The sequence below is a fragment of the Hyla sarda genome, chromosome 5 (genome assembly GCF_029499605.1).
Source record: "Hyla sarda isolate aHylSar1 chromosome 5, aHylSar1.hap1, whole genome shotgun sequence".
Lineage (NCBI taxonomy): Eukaryota > Metazoa > Chordata > Amphibia > Anura > Hylidae > Hyla > Hyla sarda.
Window position 1 is genome coordinate 368,442,955 of NC_079193.1, and position 25,696 is coordinate 368,468,650.

The window sequence follows — 25,696 nt, forward strand, 5'->3', positions numbered from 1 at the left end:
ATCAGTATATAGTGAGCAGAGCCTCACTACTGACAGGAATATATAGAAAACATCAGTATACAGGGAGCAGGGCCTCACTACTGACAGGAATATATAGAAAACATCAGTATATAGTGAGCAGGGCCTCACTACTGACAGGACTATATAGAAAACATCAGTATATAGTGAGCAGAGCCTCACTACTGACAGGAATATATAGAAAACATCAGTATATAGGGAGAAGGGCCTCACTACTGACAGGAATATATAGAAAACATCAGTATATAGTGAGCAGAGCCTCACTACTGACAGGAATATATAGAACACATCAGTATATAGAGAGCAGAGCCTCACTACTGACAGGAATATATAGAAAACATCAGTATATAGTGAGCAGGACCTCACTACTGACAGGAATATATAGAAAACATCAGTATATAGTGAGCAGAGCCTCACTACTGACAGGAATATATAGAAAACATCAGTATATAGTGAGCAGAGCCTCACTACTGACAGGAATATATAGAACACATCAGTATATAGTGAGCAGGGCCTCACTACTGACAGGAATATATAGAAAACCTCAGTATATAGTGAGCAGAGCCTCACTACTGACAGTAATATATAGAACACATCAGTATATAGTGAGCAGAGCCTCACTACTGACAGGAATATATAGAACACATCAGTATATAGGGAGCAGGGCCTCACTACTGACAGGAATATATAGAAAACATCAGTATATAGTGAGCAGAGCCTCACTACTGACAGGAATATATAGAAAACATCAGTATATAGTGAGCAGAGCCTCACTACTGACAGGAATATATAGAAAACATCAGTATATAGTGAGCAGAGCCTCACTACTGACAGGAATATATAGAACACATCAGTATATAGGGAGCAGGGCCTCACTACTGACAGGAATATATAGAAAACATCAGTATACAGTGAGCAGAGCCTCACTACTGACAGGAATATATAGAAAACATCAGTATACAGGGAGCAGGGCCTCACTACTGACAGGAATATATAGAAAACATCAGTATACAGTGAGCAGGGCCTCACTACTGACAGGAATATATAGAAAACATCAGTATACAGTGAGCAGAGCCTCACTACTGACAGGAATATATAGAAAACATCAGTATATAGTGAGCAGAGCCTCACTACTGATAGGAATATATAGAAAACATCAGTATATAGTGAGCAGGGCCTCACTACTGACAGGAATATATAGAAAACATCAGTATATAGTGAGCAGGGCCTCACTACTGACAGGAATATATAGAAAACATCAGTATACAGTGAGCAGGGCCTCACTACTGACAGGAATATATAGAAAACATCAGTATATAGTGAGCAGGGCCTCACTACTGACAGGAATATATAGAAAACATCAGTATGAAGAGAGCAGGGCCTCACTACTGACAGGAATATATAGAAAACATCAGTATGTAGAGAGCAGGGCCTCACTACTGACAGGAATATATAGAAAACATCAGTATATAGTGAGCAGAGCCTCACTACTGACAGTAATATATAGAAAACATCAGTATATAGTGAGCAGAGCCTCACTACTGACAGTAATATATAGAAAACATCAGTATATAGTGAGCAGAGCCTCACTACTGACAGTAATATATAGAAAACATCAGTATATAGTGAGCAGGGCCTCACTACTGACAGTAATATATAGAAAACATCAGTATATAGTGAGCAGAGCCTCACTACTGACAGGACTATATAGAAAACATCAGTATATAGTGAGCAGAGCCTCACTACTGACAGGAATATATAGAAAACATCAGTATATAGTGAGCAGAGCCTCACTACTGACAGGAATATATAAAACACATCAGTATATAGGGAGCAGAGCCTCACTACTGACAGGAATATATAAAACACATCAGTATACAGTGAGCAGAGCCTCACTACTGACAGGAATATATAAAACACATCAGTATATAGGGAGCAGGGCCTCACTACTGACAGTAATATATAGAAAACATCAGTATATAGTGAGCAGAGCCTCACTACTGACAGGAATATATAGAAAACATCAGTATATAGTGAGCAGAGCCTCACTACTGACAGGAATATATAAAACACATCAGTATATAGGGAGCAGGGCCTCACTACTGACAGGAATATATAGAAAACATCAGTATATAGTGAGCAGAGCCTCACTACTGACAGGAATATATAAAACACATCAGTATATAGGGAGCAGGGCCTCACTACTGACAGGAATATATAGAAAACATCAGTATATAGTGAGCAGAGCCTCACTACTGACAGGAATATATAGAAAACCTCAGTATATAGTGAGCAGAGCCACACTACTGACAGGAATATATAGAAAACATCAGTATATAGTGAGCAGAGCCTCACTACTGACAGGAATATATAGAAAACATCAGTATATAGTGAGCAGGGCCTCACTACTGACAGGAATATATAGAAAACATCAGTATACAGGGAGCAGGGCCTCACTACTGACAGGAATATATAGAAAACATCAGTATATAGTGAGCAGAGCCTCACTACTGACAGGAATATATAGAAAACATCAGTATATAGTGAGCAGAGCCTCACTACTGACAGGAATATATAGAACACATCAGTATATAGTGAGCAGGGCCTCACTACTGACAGGAATATATAGAAAACATCAGTATACAGTGAGCAGAGCCTCACTACTGACAGGAATATATAGAAAACATCAGTATATAGTGAGCAGGGCCTCACTACTGACAGGAATATATAGAAAACATCAGTATATAGTGAGCAGGACCGCACTACTGACAGGAATATATAGAAATGTATAGAACACATCAGTATACAGCATCACTTACGGACAGGATTATATAGAACACATCAGTATATAGGGAGCAGGGCCTCACTACTGACAGGAATATATAGAAAACATCAGTATATAGTGAGCAGAGCCTCACTACTGACAGGAATATATAGAAAACATCAGTATATAGTGAGCAGGGCCTCACTACTGACAGGACTATATAGAAAACATCAGTATATAGTGAGCAGAGCCTCACTACTGACAGGAATATATAGAAAACATCAGTATATAGTGAGCAGAGCCACACTACTGACAGGAATATATAGAAAACATCAGTATACAGTGTCACTTACTGACAGGAATATATAGAAAACATCAGTATATAGTGAGCAGAGCCTCACTACTGACAGGACTATATAGAAAACATCAGTATATAGTGAGCAGAGCCTCACTACTGACAGGAATATATAGAAAACATCAGTATATAGTGAGCAGAGCCACACTACTGACAGGAATATATAGAAAACATCAGTATACAGTGTCACTTACTGACAGGATTATATATATCAGTATACAACATCACTTACTGACAGGATTATATATCAGTACACAGTACAAGGTGATCATACAGCATCATTTACTGACAGGATTATATATCAGTATACAGTATAATGTGATCATACAGCATCACTTACTGACAGGATTATATATCAGTATACAGCATTATGTGAGTATACAGCATCACTTACTGACAGGGTTATGTATACAGTATAAGGTGAGTATACAGCATCACCTACTTACAGGCTCCTCCGGGGCCCTACTCGTACCCGAGAGCAGCTCATATACATATATATTTTATATCCATATACATACATATATATACACAGCCGGCTCAACCAGGGAGTAGCTGGACATCTGTGATCCGTACAGACAGCAAGTAGTATAAGCTGAAAGACAACCAGCCTAGTCACCAATACACATAATCTCATGTGAGGTAGCCGCACAGAAATACTGCATTATAGTGTATTAGGGCGCGCAGCATTACACACTATACCAGCAATAACATGGCAGGGATTTACAATATCAGTGATATGGGGAGTAAAGCATCATCACCACGTACACTGTATAAATAGTGAGAACCATCATCACAATATACATAGTATATACTATATACTGCACTGAGCGTGCAGTGTCACACACTTATCCTGCCATAGAGTATTACAGTGAGAGACTCTGCACTAACTCTGCACTAACTCTGCACACTGCTGCTGGGGGAGGCTGAGCCTAATTACACAGCCCGCACAGCTGAATCCCTCTGTCTGCCAGCAGCTATTACCTGGAGAGAAACAGCATAAGATAGGGAGACTAGCAATATGCAACACTGCATTAGCCTAGTATATGCACATAGCAACAGACCAGCAATGTGGATAAATGTAAAGTTATGCATCTGGGTACTAATAACCTGCATGCGTCGTATGTCTTAGGGGGGATTAAACTGGCAAGAGTCACTGGTAGAGAAGGATCTGGGTGTACTTGTAGATCACAGACTACAGAATAGCATGCAATGTCAGGCTGCTGCTTCCAAAGCCGGCAGGATATTGTCATGTATAAAAAGAGGCATGGACTCAAGGGACAGGGACATAATACTCCCCCTTTATAAAGCATTGGTACGGCCTCACCTGGAATATGCTGTTCAGTTTTGGTCGCCTGTTCATAAAAGGGACACTGCGGAGTTGGAAAGGGTGCAGAGACGCGCGACTAAACTAATATGGGGCATGGAACATCTTAGCTATGAGGAGCGATTAAAGGAGTTACAATTGTTTAGTCTTAAGAAGAGACGTTTAAGGGGGGATATGATAAACGTATATAAGTATATAAATGGCCCATACAAAAAATATGGAGAAAAACTGTTCCAGGTTAAACCCCCCCAAAGGACGAGGGGGCACTCCCTCCGTCTGGAGAAGAAAAGGTTTAGTCTAAAGGGGCGGCACGCCTTCTTTACCATGAGAACTGTGAACTTATGGAACGGTCTACCTCAGGAACTGGTCACAGCAGGAACAATTAACAGCTTTAAAGCAGGGTTAGATACATTCCTGGAACAAAATAAGATTAATGCTTATGCAGAATTATAAAACTACATCCCTTTCCCTTATCCCCTTACATCCTTCCCTTCAATCCCCTGGTTGGACTTGATGGACGTATGTCTTTTTTCAACCATACTAACTATGTAACTATGTAATATGCAACACTGCAATAGCCTAGTATATGCAAAACACCAAACAAAGATTGACTATGAATATTATGGCCTTCATGTACATTAATACAGATACTAGCTGGCAGACAGCCCTCCAGAAGTAACCCCAGCATACGCAATGTGCCCCCACATACCTTATAGAACGCGCGATCCGGCTGCCCAGCCCTGCAGGTGCCGGCGCCTTGATCGGCGCTCTTATGTAGGGCTTCCCCTGGAACTGCCATCCTGCACCGGTGGCCGAATGACGTATCTCCACACCGGAATCTAATGGCCGCCTCCACCGGAGCTCCCCGCTGCAGCACCGCGCTGCCACATAGCGCATGGACGCGCTAGCAAGTGAAGTCACCGGGAGCCCCAGGACCGCAGGGAATCCTATGCTGCACTGTAAACAGGTCAGCTCTCCAGGGGGACGGCCTAGCCAGGCTCACCCAGCACCAGCAAACAGGGGGGGGTGGGGGGTTGAGGGAATGTCTAGTAACCCTGCAGCGGCCGATTTTAACTGCATTTAAGGCCAAACTTGCTCAGCCATGCAGAGGGGTCCAACGAGCCAGGACCCCGCAGGTTTACCGAGACTGCGCTCAGGGGGCCAGGGCTTCCCAATGGCCCCATCTAAGAGAATAGGAAGGAAAAAGACAGATATTAGTTGGTGGGCTTGGAAGGTATATACACCTTACACCTGTCCCAGAACTGAAGGACAAAAAAAAACACAAGTGGATGAGGTTCTGATGGATATTTAGAGCCAGGCTTGGCCTGAGGCTTGTTAATTCTCTTAATTGTTTGCTAGGTGGGCGGTCCTGGGATGAACTGGAAGGAGCTATTAACCCTTCTGTGCTGCCTGAAGACGAAATGGAAAGTAGTTATATTCTTGTATATAAGAGCAGTATTATAGTAGTTATATTCTTGTATATAGGAGCAGTATTATAGTAGTTATATTCTTGTATATAGGAGCAGTATTATAGTAGTTATATTCTTGTATATAGGAGCTGTATTATAGTAGTTATATTCTTGTATATAGGAGGTAGGATTATAGTAGTTATATTCTTGTATATAGGAGGCAGTATTATAGCAGTTATATTCTTGTATATAGGAGCAGTATTATAGTAGTTATATTCTTGTATATAGGAGCAGTATTATAGTAGTTATATTCTTGTATATAGCAGGCAGTATTATTGTAGTTATATTCTTGTATATAGGAGCAGTATTATAGTAGTTATATTCTTGTATATAGGAGGCAGTATTATAGTAGATATATTCTTGTATATAGGAGCAGTATTATAGTAGTTAACCACTGACTGGCTCACAAAATCTGGCCCCACAGGGAACCACAAGTGTGGTACATGTATTTGGTGCCCCAATATGAAAATAGGTAAAAGTACCCAAATTGGTGGAGAAATTATACATGTTAACACTTTAATTACCTGTAGAACCCAGTGGGTTGTGTATGCGATGACCTGTTCATGCGGAAGGTTTTATATTGGTACCACAACCCCCCCCCTAATACAAGATTCAGGGAACATGTTTACTCAGTTAAAACTAAAAAAGGTGCACCCCGTTTTATTGAACACATGAACAGTGAGCATAAGGGCATCTGTAATGATCTACTCTTTCAGGGGCTCGAGGTTGTCCGCAGCAAAGAAAATTCAGACAAAAGAAAACTCCTGTTACAAACAGAAGCCAAATGGATTATAAAACTTAATGCTGCCGGCAACCTGGGACTCAATGAAAGAGTGGACTACAGTGTCTTTTTGTAATTCATATTCCTACGTTTCAGGTTAATACATAGCCTTTTTGCTTCCTTTTTCTTCTTTTCTCTTTTTCTATATATATTTTTATAAAAAGAATAATTTTTGTAACTTTTGTACTTTTCTATATTCATACTATTTAGATAGAAACTAAACTTCTAAAAGGTTTACCATTTTTCTTTCTCATTAAAGCACAACTGTCATCATATTTTGACCCCCCCAGACCACTATAATGGTGTTCCAGATAATTATAAGGTGACTGTGACGTGCGCACTCCACCGCCTCCTGAATTTGACAGAGCGAGCACTCGCTCCCAACGTCTATGCGCTCAGTGCGCATGTGCTGTACTAGAGGAAGTGAGCGGACGAGCGTCTGCCTCTAGTACAGCACATGCGCACAGACGTCAACTTACATTAGAGCCGACGGGACGGGCGCATGTGCTGTGGATGCACTGTGTATTAAGACACAGCGGTCCCAGCGCTGGAAGGCAGGATCGGCGTGGCGGCGGCGGGGCTTGGCAAACCCTAAGCCCCACCTATCTGACTGTGCCTGACTTTTGGACAAAAGGTTTTCATTAGTAAGAAAAGTAGAACAAACAGCAATAAAAGGTATGGCTGCAGTGACCTTATAATCATCTGGGACACCATTATAGTGGTCTGGGGCGGGTCAAAATATGATGACAGTTGTGCTTTAAAATGCTGCCCCCCTCAACTCTATCGCCCTAGGCACAAGCCTCTGGATGCCTAATGGCAGAAGCAGTTATTTGACTTGTTTATAGGGATTGAATTAATAATAATTATATTCTTGTGCCTAGTGGCAGTCCTTTATTAGTGATATGATATCTTTAGGGCAGGATAATATTATAAATATGTATATATATATATATATATATATATATATATTCTCAGTCAAATCCTTTCATGCTTATAGCAGAAAAATCTTCTGTGTGACTAAATAAGCCACTATACTCTGTCATATTGTATGTCTTCTCTATCTTGGTGCCTTAGTATTTAGTAAGAAATTTGAAAATACAACTGGGCTTAGGACAACAAGGGAAGTTTAATAAATGCAGCGTTCTTGCATTGTTAGCACGAAGACGGGTGCGGAGATGCACAAGTGTGAATGAATAAATTACATTGCTTCTGCTTAAATAAATTTAGAGAGAAATTGCTGAAAGAAAAAAGAAGAAAGTTTAAAGGGGTACCTCTAGACATCTTATCCCCTATGCCCTGACGGCCATCACTCCCCCTCCCATAGACATGAATGGAGGGGGCGTGGTGTCATGACAAATGCCACGTTTGTTCAGAACGCCAGATGCTGCGTGGAGATCATGGGGATTCCCAGCTGAGGGATACCTGTGTTCAGACATCTTATCCCCCTATCCTATGAAATACCCCTTTAACCCCTTTGGAGAACCCCTTTAACCCTTAAGGACCCAGCCAATTTTCAGTGTAGGACCCGGCCATTTTTTGAACATCTGACCTTTTACCTTTCATTCTGATTCTGAAATTGTTTTTTCACGACATATTCTACTTTATGTTAGCGGTAAAATTTTGTTGATACTTGCATCATTTCTTGGTGAAAAATTCCAAAATTTGATGAAAAAATAGAAAATTTGGAAGCTTTACTTTGAAGCTCTCTGCTTATAGGGAAAATGGATATTCCAAATAAATTATATATTGATTCACATATACAATATGTCTACTTTATGTTTGAATCATAAAGTTGATGTGTTTTTACTTTTAGAAGACAACAGAGGGCTTCAAAGTTCAGCAGCAATTTTCCAATGTTTCACAAAATTAGCAAAATCTAAATTTTTCAGGGACCAGTTCAGTTTTGAAGTGGATTTGAAGGGCCTTCATACTAGAAATACCCCATAAGTTACCCCATTATAAAAACTGTGACCCCCAAAGTATTCAAAATGACATTCAGAAAGTTTGTTAACTCCTTAGATGTTTAACAGGAATAGCAGCAAAGTGATGAAAAATTTAAAATCTTCATTTTTTCCACTCTCATGTTCTTGCAGACCCAGTTTTTGAATTTTTACAAGGGGTAAAAGGAGAGAAATTTTCCTAAAATGTGTAACCCAATTTCTCACGAGTAAGGAAATATCTCATATGTGTATGTCAAGTGTTCTGTTGGTGCACTACAAGGCTCAGAAGGGAAGGAGCGACAATGGGACTTTGGAGAGTGAGCTTTTCTGAAATGGTTTTTGGGGGGCATGTCGCATTTAAGAAGCCCCTATGGTGCCAGAACAGCAAAAAAAAAAACACATGGCCTATGATTTTGGAAACTCCCCTAAAGAACTGCAGATAGAGGAATGGAAGGAAGAGTTAAAATCATGAAAGATAAGGAGTTTAGATGGATGAGAAGTAGGAAGGGTCAAAGAGAGTGTAGAAAGATTTGGAATGTATGGTAGATTTGAATTTAAATTATTAATTTTTTTATTTTTTATTATTATTATTTTTTCTCTTCTTCTCTCCTCCTCTCTGTGCCAGAAGGTGAGGTGGGGGGTGGGGGGGGAGGGGCGAGGGTGTTAATAATGATTAGGCATACCTTTCAGATGTAAATAAGTATAAGTATGGCTATATGGCCTCTTTTTGACTGGTGCTGTTATGTATATCTGAATTGTACACTGTAGTTTTGTAAATTTTATTATTAAAAGAAATAAAAGATAATAATAATAATAAAAAAAAGGAATAGGGCATATAAAGGAAGGACTTATACTTCTTTTGGATCCACTTCAGACTTTGGCTCAAAAACTGCAGTGGCGGATATCCAAATACTGCCAGAAAAAAAAAAAACAAGTGGAAACTTAGCCTAAGAATTCAATAGAGGGAGCTGGTCTATTTTATAAATCATAACAGCTTCTGTGTTAATGTTCACACAATGAAATTTCTGTGTGGAATTCCACATTAGAATTCTGCACAGAGAGGCATTGCCATCTATCAGACTGCGCATTTCCGAGCAGTCCTAGCGCTGGCGTGTTCTGCTGGTGATCCGCTGTCGGGCAATGTCCCCACAGAAGTTTTCCATGCCGACATTGCCCATGTGAACATAGCCTGTGCGTCAAGAGATATCCAGAAGACACTTAAGCATATCAAATCCATTTCATATATATTATTTCAATGTATACTACAGAGTGTGTGAACACTGGAGATGAGAGAAGTTACAGTGATTCGATACGAACCTCGCGGCTCGGCGTTTGCTGACTTTGTCCTGCGTGGATTGGTTCAGCTTTCAGGTGCTCCGGTGGGCTGGAAAAGGTGGATACAGTCCTAGGAGACACCTGGGGGCTGAGCTGATTTGTGCAGGCTGGGGTCGGCAGCCGCTGAGCCGAGAGGTTTGTGACAAATCAAATTACTGGGACTTCGCTCATCTCTAGTGAACACACAATGTGAAAAAGAGTCATACAAGGGTTAGGTATAAAAGGAGGCACTGCTGCTCATATACTCAGAACTGTAAGGGTTGGTAGTAACTACTATGAGGTAGAGTTGTCAGGGACCTGTGCAGAGGAAGACTGGTGCAGTTGCCCATGGCAACCAGATTGCTTATTTTGTTCTTCACAGGTCTCTAAAAGTGAAAGACGCAGTCTGATCTGTTGCCATGGGCGACTGCGCCACTCTTCCTCTGTACAGGTTTTGATAAATCTCCCTATATGTATACCAGGCTTTAGCAACAAGGCACAGTCACATTCAAAGCATCTTTTTGGAAAAACCACCACTTTAGTGTTACCCGTGGCATCTTGCCATAGAACCCACAATTTCAGATTTTCTGTTTAGGCCTAATTTTACTTGTTTCTAATGTTACTGGATGTAGGAATGGGAAATCATATGTTACATTACTGTTCCCTGTAGACTGGCATTCTATACTTTATGTCCATATTTTAAAGACAATTAAATCCGTGACAATGTTACAAAAAAAAAAAAAAATGCTAGTTTTCCCCCAAATTTTACATTTTTACAATGGGTAATAGGAGAAAATGTCCCCCAAAATGTGTAACCCCATCTCTTTTGAGTATGGAAATACCCCATGTGTGGATGTCAAGTGCACTGCGGGCGCACTACAATGCTCAGAAGAGAAGGAGTCACATTTGCAAATTTTGCTTAAATGGGGGGCATGTCGCATTTAATAAAGCCCCTATGGTGCCAGCAAAAAAATCCCGCACATGGCATACTATTTTGGAAACTGCACCCCTCAAGGCACATAACAAGGCATACAGTGAGCCTTAACACCCACAGGTGTTTGAGAAATGTTAATTAAATTGGGATGTGAAAAGGAAAATTTTTTATTTTTTTACACTAATATGCTGGGGTTACCTCAAATTTTTCATTTTCACAAGTGGTAAAAGGAGAAAATGTCACTGTAAATTTGTAGATACATGTCTTTGGAGTAAGGACATACCTGATATCTGTTCGTAAACAGCTTTGAGGATGCACACCAGGTCTCGGGGGAGCAGAAACGCAGTCAGGGGCCTTGAGCTTTTGCACAGCTGCCAATGGAGCCAGAACCCCCCCCCCCCCCCCTCAAGGGGCATTACATGGAGTAAATAACTGGGGTATGCTAAATAACTAACATGGGGGTACAGTGGGACGTAAAATAATAAAACAGGTTATGTTCCCAGAATGATGACCCAGAGAATAGCCAAAACAAAAAAATATGCCCACCCCAAACCTTATGCTCTGAATCATCATTCTGGGAATGTGATGTGTGTGGCCGTCCCTAACCTGTTGCCTCAAATGCGCACCGCTCAGGTGGAGAGAGAGTGCTGCGCATTTGAGGCAAAATAAAAAGTCCCAGATGATAGTGACTCAGTGACCCATGACACATTTTTGGAAAAAACACCCCCAGAGGTCTTATCAGTTTTTTTTATTTTATTTTTTTAATTGAAACATTTTTTGGGGGCAATTTAGTGGTTTATGGGGTTCAAACTTGGAATATACTCTGGACTTGGTACATTGGGGTCAAATTAAGGAAAATTAAAATGAAGAGGGAAAATTTAGTACCACATGGAAGTGTGATACCCCCTGAAGCAATCCTTAATGCAGAGGCTCGGATGATCGGGGCAAGTGTCACATTGAGTGGTGGTATCCTTCTGTATCCCCCTCTTGTAACACACTCTGCATTTTTTCTGAGATCGTCCCTTCTTTCCAGTGTGGGGGACTTCACCTGGAATATGTTGGCCTGGGACCTATAACTTCAGTTCCTTGGGAACTCCGGCCTGCTCTTTCCTGGTCAGCAAAGATCAGGGCCCTTAGGGACATTCCTCCAGTTCCAAGAAGAAGTCCTGTGTTGCCAGCGTACTGGGACAGTACAAAAGAGTTGTACATGGCAGCCTGTACCAAGTAGACCGCAACTTTTTTGTACCATACCCGTGTTTTCCGCATGGCCATGTATGGCTTGAGGACTTGATCAGAAAGATCAACTCCCCCCCATATGCTGATTGTAGTCCAGAATACAATGGGGCTTCAGGACCGTTGTTGTGTTACCTCACACAGGGACAGGTGAGCGGCCGTTACCATGAATAGTGGTCAGCATAAGGACATCCCTCTTATCCTTATACCTGACCAGCAACAGGTTTTCATGGGTAAGGGCACGGGACTCACCCTTGGGTATAGGTGTCTGGATAAAATTTTTTCCATACGGTCCCACAAGTGAACGTGGATCTGGCGGCAAGAGATGTGAACAGTTGTCCATGTACACGTGGTAACTCTTATCCAGCAATGGGTGCACAAGGTCCCAAATGATTTTCCTGCTAACACCCAGATTGGGGGAACAATCTGGGGGTTCAATACGGGAATCTGGTCCCTCATATACTCTAAACTTGTAAGTGTTCCCGGAGGTACTCTCACAAAGTTTGTAGAGCTTCACACCATACCGTGCCCTCTTTGAGGGAATATACTGGTGGAATATGAGTCTCCCCTTAAAATTGATAAGAGACTCATCTACCGAGAGCTCCCTAAGAGGTACGTAGGCCTCCAAAAATTCGCATAATGAATGGCCTTGAACCGCTTCTGTGTCATGACCATACTGTAAAGCGGGGTCTGGTATAGGATGTCCCCGCTCCAGTACTGTCTGACCCTTGGCTTTTTGACCAGACCCATATGCAGCAAGAGGTCCCAAAATGTCCTCATTTCTGCTGCATCAATGGCGTACCATTCAATGGACCTGGCCAAAAAAGAATCAGGGTGGTGGTCAATGAACTGCTGGGCGTACAGAATCGTCTGCTCCACCATGTGATTGACAAAGCTGTCACTGAAAAAATAACTGAAATAGTCAATTTCAGTAAATTCAGCGGCGTCAATCCGGATTCCGGAGTCGCCAACAAACTCGGGAATGCGTGGCTGATAAGCCTCTGGGGGTCTCCAGACAGGTTCACCTGAAGGGGGCTCCGGTACACTTGTCTGGGGGTCAGACTCCTATTACGAGCGGCATTATCATGTGGGGTGCGTGGCCTCGCCTGGCGGCGTCTCTGCCGCCGTACAGGGGACTCATCATCAGTACTAGATGATGAGATGATGAGGAGGACGGGGAACAACACAGGAATGTAGGATCTTCATCGTCCTTACTGGCAGATTCAGAGTTGGAGGCAAGTAAAGCGTATGCCTCCGCTACCGAAAATGCCCAGCGAGCCATCGCCTTTTTTCTACGGTGGTGGTGGTGGGGGGGAGGGTGGAGGGTATGTGTGTGTGTGTGTGTGGGGGGGGGGGGAGTATGTTGTGTGTTTAGTGTGACTGTATTATATAATGGTGTGTGATTAGAAATGTGGGTAGAGAAAGCTAGGAAGGCACCAAGAGCAAAGACCAATATCAGGGTAAATGGCTTGTAGCTTGGTGTGTGTGCATAGCAGAGCCAATACTTTTAAATGCCAGGTGGTGGTGCTAGGATAGATAAAAAGCAGGCTTGTAATATCATAGGTGAGTAAAGAATAAAGACATATCCTCACTCACCACCGGGTTCGGCGAACGAGGCTCCTACATGGAGTTTGACATCAGACCGAGACTGCAGAGGCGATATGTGTGCTCAGAGGTTATAACCGGTTATGTAACGCATCAGAGCTACATCCAGCCTCTGCAGTCTCGGTCTAATGTCTGACTCCATGTAGGAACCTCGTTCACCGAACCCGGTGGTGAGTGCGAATATGTCTTTATTCTTTACTCACCTAAGAAATCACACACCGTTATATGGGGGAGGGGGGAAGCGTTGCGGCCCCCCAAAATAGGGGGGCAAATCGCAGGGCCCTGAACCCCTAATAGGGCCCGGGTCACGATGAAAAAGCTGCAGCTGCAGCGGACCCTTGGGGGCCTATTCGGGGGTCGGGGGGGGATTTTTCTTTAACTTTTTTTTTACTTTTTCTTTTTTTTTACCTCCTACCTTTCCCTTCACTGACAACTCACCCTGACTAAATGGTCCCTTCTTCAGCCCTGAGGGGCACAGATCTCTGCATGGGGGGGGTCCCTGGCCCTCTCTCTCACAGCTCTGCAGTGAGCCAGCAGAGCTGCGAGAAGGGGACATTAACCCCTCCCCTGCCGGCTGCTATTGGCTGGACGATCGGCCGGCCAATAGCAGCGCTCCTGGGGGGGGGGGGGTGACGAAATCATCACCTCCCTATAGATACAGGAGGTGATTGGGGGTGTATCCTAGAACCCTCGATCACCATGTATCTCTGTGTCAGCGATTTCTGCATCAACGGAATCGCCGCAAATCGCAAGTGTGAATTCACCTGCGATTTGCGGCGATCGCCAACATAAGGGGGTCTGATGACCCCCCTGTGCATTTGCACGGGGTGCCTGCTGATTGATATCAGCAGTTACCCTGATCCGGTCCCCGCCTGGCGCGTGGCGGGGACCGAAATGGAGACCAAAATTTCCATGGGCATACAGGTATGCCCTGGGTCCGAAGCCAGGGCGTATCCATACTCCCTGAGTCCTTAAGAGGTTAAAGATAGACTTGCATTGAGGGGGCGGGGTGTAACGTCATGAGGGGGCAGGGCTATGACATCACGAGCTCCCAGCGCCATCTGCAGCGTTCGGAACAGTTTGTTACAGACGCTGAGCAGCGGAGTACCCCTTTAAGCCCTGCCTGCTTTTCCAAGGCGATGTCCCCTTTGGTGCACATGACGTAAACAAGATAAAATTCATTTACAATTTTTTTTCACACAAAGTGACGCAAATTGCACCCCAAAAGTTGTGAATTTAGAGGGTCATTTAAGGTTGCGGCACATGTATGAAGCAACCGGTGTATAAGGCTTCCTGCCCCATGGTTTTGCAAAACGGCTACTGCAGCTAGGATGGGGCATTCCATCGGGCATTGAGTGGACACGTCAGAATCAAAAACTTGAACATTAACCTTTCTAATATGCCTCATGAAACTTTTTCATTCTCATTTTTATAGAAATCATGTCTCATAAAAAAAAAGACCACTAGGGGTCCCCATATTATCCAGAACATCAACTTGTTTGGCTGCAGCATCATCTTTGTCCCAGCTGAAGCATATTGAGACATATTCCAGTTAGTGAGGGTGGGACTAGCACTCCTCATTGCTCACTCCTGTCCTATCAGACTGCAGGATGAAAATAGAGAGGAGGGAGTTACAGAGCAGCCTGCAGTGATTGGATTAAGAGACACAGCACAGCAGACTCAGGGAGGAATTGTATGCATGGTGAGTAAGGGCGGGCTCAGTGCTTGCTGCAGACACGTCCCTTCCTGAGCAGTGGATGTCAGAATGAGTGAGCAGCAGAACGGAAGGATTGGTGAGCCAAACACAGAAGCTAGACACATAAAAAAGACATGTAAAGTATCTGCATGACCTAGTGAGTAACATATAGAAGCATTTATTTTTTTCTGTAATATGACAGCTACGCTTTATACATCATCCAGCATTAGCAAAATGTGTAGGCATCCTGATTAATGGTGACCAGCTGTGACTAGTCGGAGCGACCAGGCAAAAAAAAAAAAAAAAAAAGAAAAAATACACAAAAAACTAAAGTGCCATATTTCAATAAATGACACCCTGTGTTATGAAAATCCCACCCAGTGAGTGTCAGACCATATTAAAGCAGAATTGTGGTAAATATCCATGTTGCTGCTTTTTCTCCCCTAAGGTTCAGCGCTACCTGCCGGAGATTTGCCGATGACCTTGCTTTTAACTCTTACTCGATGCAGGTTCCCTTTAACCGTTTCTCTCTCGGGCCATTTTTCATTTTTGTACTTTTGTTTTTTCCTTCTCACCTTCTAAAAATCATAACACTTTCAATTTTCCACCTAAAGACCCATATGAGGGCTCGTGTTTTGCGCCACCAATTTTCCAGGAAAAAAAAACTCAATTTTGTAAATTTTGGGGGCTTCAGTACATATCACACTTATCTTTTTTCTGTAGGTCCATACGGTTACAAGGATGCCTAATTTATTTAGGTTTTATTTTATTTTACTACTTAAAAGAATTATAACTACATGCACCAAAATTAGTATGTTTAAGATTATTTACTTCTGACCCCTATAACTTTTTCCTTTTTCCGTATACAGGGATGTATGGAGGCTCATTTTCTGCATTTTTATTTTTTTTATTTCACCTTTTGATTGCAATTTATTTCTAGTATATGATGTGACCAAAAATACGCATTTCTTGACTTGACTTTAATAGTTCTGACATTTACGCATGCGGCAATACCACAAATGTTTTTTTTTACTTTTTTTTATTAGAAAAATGGGAAAAGGGGGATGATTTAAACTTTTATTAGGGAAGAGTTTCATGCATATTTATTTACTTTTTTTTTCTCTCACTTTTTTTAGTCCCCATAGGTGACTATACCATTCAATCTTTAGATTGCATACACTGATCAATGCTTCTCCATAGAAGAGCATTGATTAGTGTTATCGGTGCTCCATTTCTTCTGCCTGACAAAGCTGACTGAGAGCCTAGAGCACCGATCAGACTGCAGGAAGGAAGGTAAGACACCCTGTCCTCTCAGCTGATTGGGACTGCCGCGGCAAAACCCACTGAACTAGCCGGAAACGGAGTTAACCACTTTTAGACGCCGCAATCAACTTTGATCGTACCGTCTTAAGGGTTAATGCCGGACATCAGCCCAATCAGCAATGTCCAGCATTAGCAGTGGGTCCTGGTTGCTGATAGCAATTGGAACTCACTAGGTAGGATGCACGCTCACCTGTTGAGCACGCGTCATACAGCGGGAGCCCGCAGTAGATGTAAATATATGTCCATTTGCAGGAAGGAGATAAACATACCTCTGTGCCCAACGTATTTAAAGGGGTACTTATTAGCTGCTGCGTGCTCCAGAGGAAGTTCTTTTCTTTTTGAATTTTCTTTCTGTCTGACCACAGTGCTTTCTGTTGACACCTCTGTCCATTTTAGGAACTGTCCAGAATAGGAGCAAATCCCCATAGCAAATCTATTCTGCTGTGGACAGTTCCTAAAATGTACAGAGGTGTCAGCAGAGAGTACTGTGGTCAGACAAGGGAATTCAAAAAGAAAATTACTTCCTGTGGAGCAAATAGCAGCTGATAAGTACTGGAAGGATTAAGATTTTTTAAATAGAAGTAATTTACAAATCTGTTACTTCTGGCACCAGTTGATTTAAAAATTTTTTTTCCATTGGAGTACCCCTTTAAACATACCCCTGGGCCAAACATTATTTAAACAGGCTCCATTGCAATGTAATGCGCCACTAAGCTGTAAGCAGAGATGGCAGTAGAGGGCGATGATTGCTGGATTAGGGAGAGGTGAGTAACAGTGCAGCACTCACAGTGCCCTCTATAGAACACCATATGGATGTTATACATTTTCCTCAGCCAAAGCTCTTATCTTCACAACCAAATGGAGGACTCCTGTGTATCCCGAGGAACATCTTCTGTTTCCTCTTATGTTGGAATTGTGGTTTCAAATCACTACTAAGCAATTACATCTGGTGATAAAATTTTATTCAATTACACAACACGCTCACCTTATCGCTCCGGCACTGGTCATTTTTTCTGTCTTTATGAGAATCCTTAAAATTGGGGAATGTTTAAGGAACAAAAAAAAAAAGTTCTTACATAAAAAATTCTTATGGCGACTATAATACCAGCCATTTGTAAATGTATGTACAGTTAGTACAAATAAGGTAAGTCCAGATACGGCCGACCTGACATCAGCAGATCGACTTAATTAAATTAGTAAGTCAGCACGCAAAATCCATCATAAACAAATATCACGTCGGCCCAGCGCCGCCGATTACTTCCTGCTCCTACTAGTAATCCATTAAAGAAATGCACAAATGTAACGAGTCTGAGATAATTAAAAGCAAAGAAAAAAAAATGGAAAAACACGCAAATGGTTTAACCTCCTCTGCTCCGCAGAAATCTCCTGGTGCGCGACGGCAAAGTAAACTTTACTAAAGTCCTCGAATGGGGAATTCAGACGGGAGATTTTTGAAATAGTTCGATATAAAATATTAATTTGTTTTGAACAGGAATCACCCCGTTATTGTCTTCTCTTATTATAATTTTTTTTTTTTTTTTTTTGCTATGCAACTTGTTCACAGCTGATCAGTTACTCTGGATCAGTGTCACTTGACTGCTAGGTATGGTGGAACTCTTGTTTGGTAAGCCTTTCTTTTTTTCTGGCTTTTGCAGTACTGTGCGGATTATAGTTTGTGCCCCTAGCATTTGTTTGTAGAACTCCTAGTGTGTCTTTTTAGTGCTGTGTACTTGTCTAGTTTGTCCCTAGTATGTTGATTAATTGTTCATCCTTCTGTCCTTGTTTCTACTTTACTCTTTAAAGGGGTACTACCATGCTGACAACTTATCCTCTATCTAAAGGATAGGGGATGAGTTGCCTGATTGTGCGGGGTCCCGTCGCTGGGGACCCCCGCAATCTTGCACGCAGCACCCCGCTCTCATTAGGCCCTGGAGCAAACATCGCTCTGGGTCTGATGACTGCCGATTACAGGGCTGGAGTATCGTGATGTCACGGGTCCGCCCCCCTGTGACATCGCACTCCGCCCCCTCAATGCAAGTCTATGGCAGGTGGTGAGACAGCTGTCTCGCCCCTGTCATAGACTTGCATTGAGGGGGCGGAGTGTGATGTCACAGGGGGGCGGAGCTGTGACATCGCGATCACCGGCCCCGTCATCAGTCCCAGAGCGGATGTTCGCTCCGGGGCCTGATGAGAGCGGGATGCTGCGTGTGAGATCGCGGGGGTCCCCAGTGGCGGGACTCCGAGTGATCAGGCAACTTATCCCCTATCCTTTAGATATGGGGATAAGTTGTCAGCAAGGTAGTACCCCTTTAACATGCAGGAAATACCTGCTTAGCCAGTCACTGGCCCAGCATTTCCTGCAAGTTGAAGAGGAAAGCAGGAGCGCTGGGAGGGGACAAGTGATAATCCAAATGGCAATGGTGGGGGATCAGGAGAGGGGAGTATACGTTTACAAATGTTTAAGCCATCCTGGGACAGCCTTAGTTTTAGTAATTATAGCTGAATAATATAGTCAGCAGCATTATCATTCATTCTTTAAAATAGCTCAAGTCTTGGACTAGCAACACACAGAGATCAGTTACATGCTGCACATACAAATATATTAAATGGGGGGGGCAAAGATAAAGATATGGAGGGAAGTAACTGGAGAGAACAAGAAGCAGAGACTGCGCAAGAAGTGTATACCTTATTATAATATTATAATATATAAGACTTTATTATATCTTACACCAGTGCTTATGTAACAGCTTATACTGCTTGGTACTGCTCTATAAGGGCCTCCATACTGCTGCTGCCACTTCTGAGGGTGTACTATAGATATACAGGGGAACAAGATCTCTTCAATGTACAAATAGACTTCAGGCCCCACCTGCTAGATGAGAAACAACAACAAATCTGAGATAAAAGCTGCAGAGGGTAAAACAAGTGAAAATTCCATATACAAGTGAGATAATGGCCAGAAAAAGTACTACACCCCCAATATTTAAGAGTTTTGCCTCTAAAAAACTGAAAAGGAAAAAAACGGAAATTAAATAAATCAAAATTTAAAAAGTCCTTAAGGGGTTAACAAGAATTTTACTACTTTCTACTAAAATCCCATATCTTTCAAAAAGCCCTAGATGTTACATTGGTTATTTAAGTGCGTTCTTTGTGTGGGCTGAGCAGGGGAACATCCCTGTGATTTTCTGCAGTAGATTGGGTGACTTTGCCGCAGCCTTCGTCCTGTACTTTCGTGTGTTTGTAAACAATTTCCGTAGCTGTAATGAGGCGCGGCTGTGATGTCTCTGCTCTTAAATAATTAGTTCTATTCCTCTGGAGGTCTTGCGGGCTGTTTGATTTCCTTGGCTTTTAAGCTGTGTGCAGAACAATATGGGCCTCCTCCAATCATTCTGAGTAACACTGACACATCTTCCTCCAGGGAATGTCGTCCACTTCCTCTTTGTCTATGTCAGACGATTCTTCCCAGAGCCGGTGGAACTAATGGAGTAAATTTCTGAACTTGTGGCTGGAGCAGAGCGGCTTCTGACACAAAATGCAGTTTGATTAGTTTGTTCCATTGCTGAGTTGCGGGCCTTCTCATTACCGCCCGCCATCGCTCGCAGGTTATGAGTCAAAGAGGGTCTGGAAAATCCGCCGAGCTGCTTCATGGAGAGACAAAGTTAAAGTGTCAAACCAGTGTTACTCACTTTTCCCATCTTCACATTGGGGCTGGAGAGACGCAGTTAATGCCGGGTGGTACACATGCCAAGGCAGCTGTTGGACACCCAGCTAGTCTCATGCCCAGGCACTAATAATTAGAATGCAAAACAAACATGAAACTCACTGGCCATGCCGCCATTAGATGAAAGCAAAGTAAAAAGTGGACAGTGTTCAAATATACATAACATATGGCGCTAAGTACATGTATTATCATATCACGTAGAATCAGAACTGCAATCATACGACAACCAGCAAATCTTGGAAGCAGGATCTGTACTGGGATACTGCACATTAGCCAGGTGAACAGCCGGAGTAACAGAGACAGATGAGAAGCAGGAGAGTGAGTAAAGTAAAGCATGCAGACTGTCAATATGAGACAGCTAGTCAGAGTGTGAGATGGCCTCCATTCATTGGATAGTGGTGGTGCAAGGTAATTGCAGCTCAGCTCACATTAAAGTAAATACAAGCTTCAATAGATGGAGCCACCACTATACAATGATGGTAGCAATGTAGAAAATGCACATTGTTTACATATACATAACATATGGCATTAATTACAATTTATTAGAAAATAATACAGAATCAGAACTGCAACCATACAACAACCAGTAAATCTTGGAAAAAGGATCTGTATTGGGATACTGCACATTAGCCAGGACAACAGCCAGAGTAAAAGAGACGGATGAACAGCAGAAGAGTGAGTAAAGTAAAGCATGCAGCCTTTCAATTTGAGGCAGCTAGTCAGAGTATGAGAAAGGCTTCATTCATTGCACAGTGGTGAAGCCAGGTAACTGCAGCTCAGCTCTCAGAGATGCAATTACGCAAAACCACCACTATACAATGAACAGCACAAGGCTTCCCCGGTGTAGTTTGGGTGCTAAACAGCTGATCAGTTGGGGTGCTGATAGCTGTGCTCTTCTGTGCCAAGCCAAGCCCATTACTGTAAAACAGTGTTTCCCAAAAGGGTGGCTCCAGTAGTTGAAAAACTACAACTCCCTGCATACCCGAACAGTGGAAGGCTATCCGGACATTCTGGAAATTGTAGTTTTGCAACAGCTCTAAACACTGCTCTAAAGTGACAGTGACTCTTATTATCTACTTTTGTTTCCTAAAAAATCTATATATATAAAACTCAACGTGTGTGTGTGTGTGTGTGTATATATATATGTGTGTATGTATGTATGTGTGTATATATGTATGTATGTGTGTGTGTGTGTGTGTGTGTGTATGTATGTATGTATGTTCAACTTGGCCACATGTTACTTATATGTCAACAACAAACATAGGATAGGGGATTTAACCCTTACTCACCCCCATTTGCCAGGGTTTATGTTTAAAGTCCTATACAAGTCTATGGGAAATATATGTTACTGCATAACTTCCAAACGGCTGGAGATATTTCGATAATACTTGGTCACATGTTACTTATATGTCCACTTAAAATATAGGATAGTTAATTTAACCCTTAACTACCCCCATTTGTGAGGGTCGGGGGTTTTGTTTAAAGTCCCATGCAAATCAATGGGAAATGTATGTTCTCACATGACTTCCGTACGGCTGGAGATATTTCAATACCTGGTACACATATTATGGGTCGGGATTAGGAGGTAGGGATAGGAGGTCGGGATGGGAGGTCGAGATAGGAGGTCGAGATAGGAGGTTAAGATAAGAGGATGGGATGGTCGGGATAGGAGGTCGAGTTAGGAGGTCGGGATATGAGGACGGGATATGAGGTGGAGATAGGAGGACGGGATAGGAGGATGGGATAAGAGGTCGGGATAGGAGGTCGGGATAGGAGGTCGGGATAGGAGGACGGGATAGGAGGTTGAGATAGGAGGTCGGGATAGTAGGTCGGGATAAGAGGTGGAGATAGGAGGATGGGATAGGGGGTTGAGATAGGAGGTCGGGATAGGAGGACAGGATAGGAGGTCGGGATAGGAGGTCGGGATAGGAGGTCGGGATAGGAGGTCGGGATAGGAGGTCGAGATAGGAGGTCAAAATAGGAGGATGGGATAGGAGGACAGGATAGGAGGTCGAGATAGGAGGTCGAGATAGGAGGTCAAGATAGGAGGACGGGATAGGAGGACGGGATAGGAGGACGGGATAAGAGTTCAAGATAGGAGGACGGGATAGGGGGTTGAGATAGGAGGACGCGATAGGAGGTCAGGATAGGAGGACGGGATAGGAGGTCGGGATAGGAGGACGGGATAGGAGGTCGGGATAGGAGGTCGGGATAGGAGGTCGAGATAGGAGGTCGAGATAGGAGTATGGGATAGGACGGGATAGGAGGTCGAGATAGGAGGTCTGGATAGGAGGTCAAGATAGGAGGACAGGATAGGAGGACGGGATAGGAGGTTGAGATAGGCGGTCAAGATAGGAGGACGGGATAGGAGGTCGGGGTATGAGGACGGGATATGAGAACGGGATATGACGACAGGATGTGGGGTTGGGATATGACAACAATATATGAGGATGGGATATGAAGTCAAAAGCTTCCTCCTTTGTTGATTTTCCTCCCCAACAAGGATGAGGAAGGAAAAACCGGGCAACGCCGAGTACTCAGCTAGTGTCTTATAAAATAGGGTTTAAGCATTAAGGAACTTTCGCCCAAATCACAACTTTCCCTGTGTTTTTTTTCTCTCGGAGACTCTAGCGATAGAAAATGCAAAAAAAATCTATGATTACATCTCATAAACAGAACGGCGCATCACGCGCTCAGCCTGCATCTTGTTAATTCTTAATCTTCCTCGGAACCGTTCTGCTTCTTTTATTTTTTTCATCTATTTGTCATTAAAGCCGAAAAAAGACAAAATCCTTCCTAGTTTAATATTTTAGTGTTTTTATGCTCTGCAATATCCCAGCTCTGTCTATAATATGAAGCTTTACACTGAAGTGGCATTTATTTAAAATTGCTTCCCTTTTCACCTTGTGTCCTGATTTATTTATTTCCATAGCTTGTATTCTTATTTTATGCATGCCTCCGGGCGGGCTTCACTCTTTGCTTGTTTGATAATGATAGAAAATGCCATTCTATCTTTAACTGGCGCTTTCCTAGGTTTTTGGTTTGTGTTAATCGCTCTTGCTGGGAAATAATTCATATTCTACTTATAAAGGGTTGCATGAGGAATATATAAATAGCATTGCATGGGCGGCCCTGGGTAAAAATCTTTGCAGTTCGGCTCCAGTGAAATGAATGGGGCTAAGCTGCAATACCACATTACTCCTGGATAGGTATGATGCAATCATAAAAAAAAAAATAAAAAAAATCCATGTATTTAAAGGAGTTATGTAGTGCAGGACAACTTATCCACTCCCGAAAGGATAGCGGGGGGTCTGACTGTTGGGAGCCCCACAATCTCCATGCAGGTACCTGGCATTCTGAACACTATGTTCAGAACGCTGGATTCGGGCAGGTGGGATGTCACGCCATGCCCCCTCCCATAGACATGAATAGAAGGGGGCGTGGTGTGACATAAGGAGGGGTGGGGAGTGACATCACGACCATGGCCGCCCAAACCCAGCATTCAGCTGGCACGAACCTGGCAATGTCGGGGATGAGCTGTGCTCACAGCTGACAGCCACAAGTACACCTCAGCCCAGCATAGAAGGAATTAGTAAGCGCAACATAGCAGCACTAGTTACTGTAACTCCTTGGGAGTGTGTGTGTATACATTATACAGCCTTCTATATGGTTGTATAATGTATACAGTGAAGAGAGTGATACTTACCATCTTGTTGCTGGCCCAGGGATCTTCTTGTGTATCTCCACCCCTAGTGACCTCATCGCTAGATGCGGGGCTACACGAGTAGAGGCGGTGACGAGATGGTAAGTATCACTTTCCTCACTGTATACATTATACAGCCATATAGATGGCTGTATGATGTATCCCCCCCCCCCCCCCCCCTAGTAAAGCAAGATGCTAGAGATGCAGACTTTCGGAACACTTGCTCAACCCTCATTGTAATGTAAAATCACATTCAAATTGTAATACCTGCAAACAAGTAGCTGGTAAATTGGAGGATGTGAGGTAAGTATTATTGAGGTGTCTTGCCTCAGTGACATAAGACTGGAGATTGCATTCAGATTTTGGGGGTAACTGTTGGTTCCAGAAATAAATTCATTGTAATATTCCAGTTTTGGTGTAAGTTAGAGCCCTAAACCTGATCTGACAGGTGTGTGAGCATGACCAGAGAGCAACCGAGAGAAGTTGGTCTGAAGCAGATCAGCTTGTCTGTGGTATGTTGGACACTGATACACTGTACCAAAAAGACTGACTTCGGGAATGGACGTGCCAGGTTTCAGTCAGAAGCTAAAAGGTTTATGTTTGTGTATGAAACCTGATGTGAAGGATGTTTAGGTTTCTGTTATACCGCATGCTGCAAGTGGAACTTATTGCTGTATGTGAATTGTTACCATAAACCCTTGACTACTGAACTGTGACACCGGCCTGTTTAGGTTTGTTTGATTGCTGGCAAGACTGTCTAAGGCTAAGTTCAGACTACGGAATCTCCGGGCAGAAAACTTCCGCCCGTAGATTCCGAGTGCGGCCAGCGCTGACTGAATCAGTTGGCGCTAGGACCGCGCGGACACCGCAGTCTCCAATAGAAAGAGCAACCCCTTTCTTCAGGCGGAAATTTCCAAGCAGATTTTCCGTTCACAAATTCCGCTTCACAAATTCTGAAGTGTGAATTTGTGAACGGAAACCCATTCACTACACTATACATTTTAACAAGCGGAATTTCCGCCTGCAATTTCAGAGAGGAATTGCAGGCGGAAATTCCGTAGTCTGAACCTAGCCTAAAGGTCTCATTCTACATACCATACAGTGCTATTCTAGAACCAGAAATGATCCATCAGTATGTTACACCAGTGGTCCTATCCCATCAGCGCACTGTGCCTCCTGGCAAGCATAGCTGCTGGTTTGCCTCAATGCTGTCACTCAAGGAAGAAAGAGACGCCAGCACCGCCTGACCACAATTTTTCATAAAGTCTGGGCTGGCACTACCATAAGGCAGCTTAGGATCTAGGTGGGGAAGGGTGAAAAAATCTGAATCCCCAGTCCCAAGAAGGTAAAATGACTTGTGATGCTTACTATGTACACATCCCCACCCAGTACTGTACAGGAGCAACGAGCATAAATCCTGGTGTGGAGGTATTATTTTTTGTTTCTGAACACAAACCGTGAGAAAATCCTGCATGCCTCTTTGGTGAGCGGCTAAGCATACACTGTATACATCACC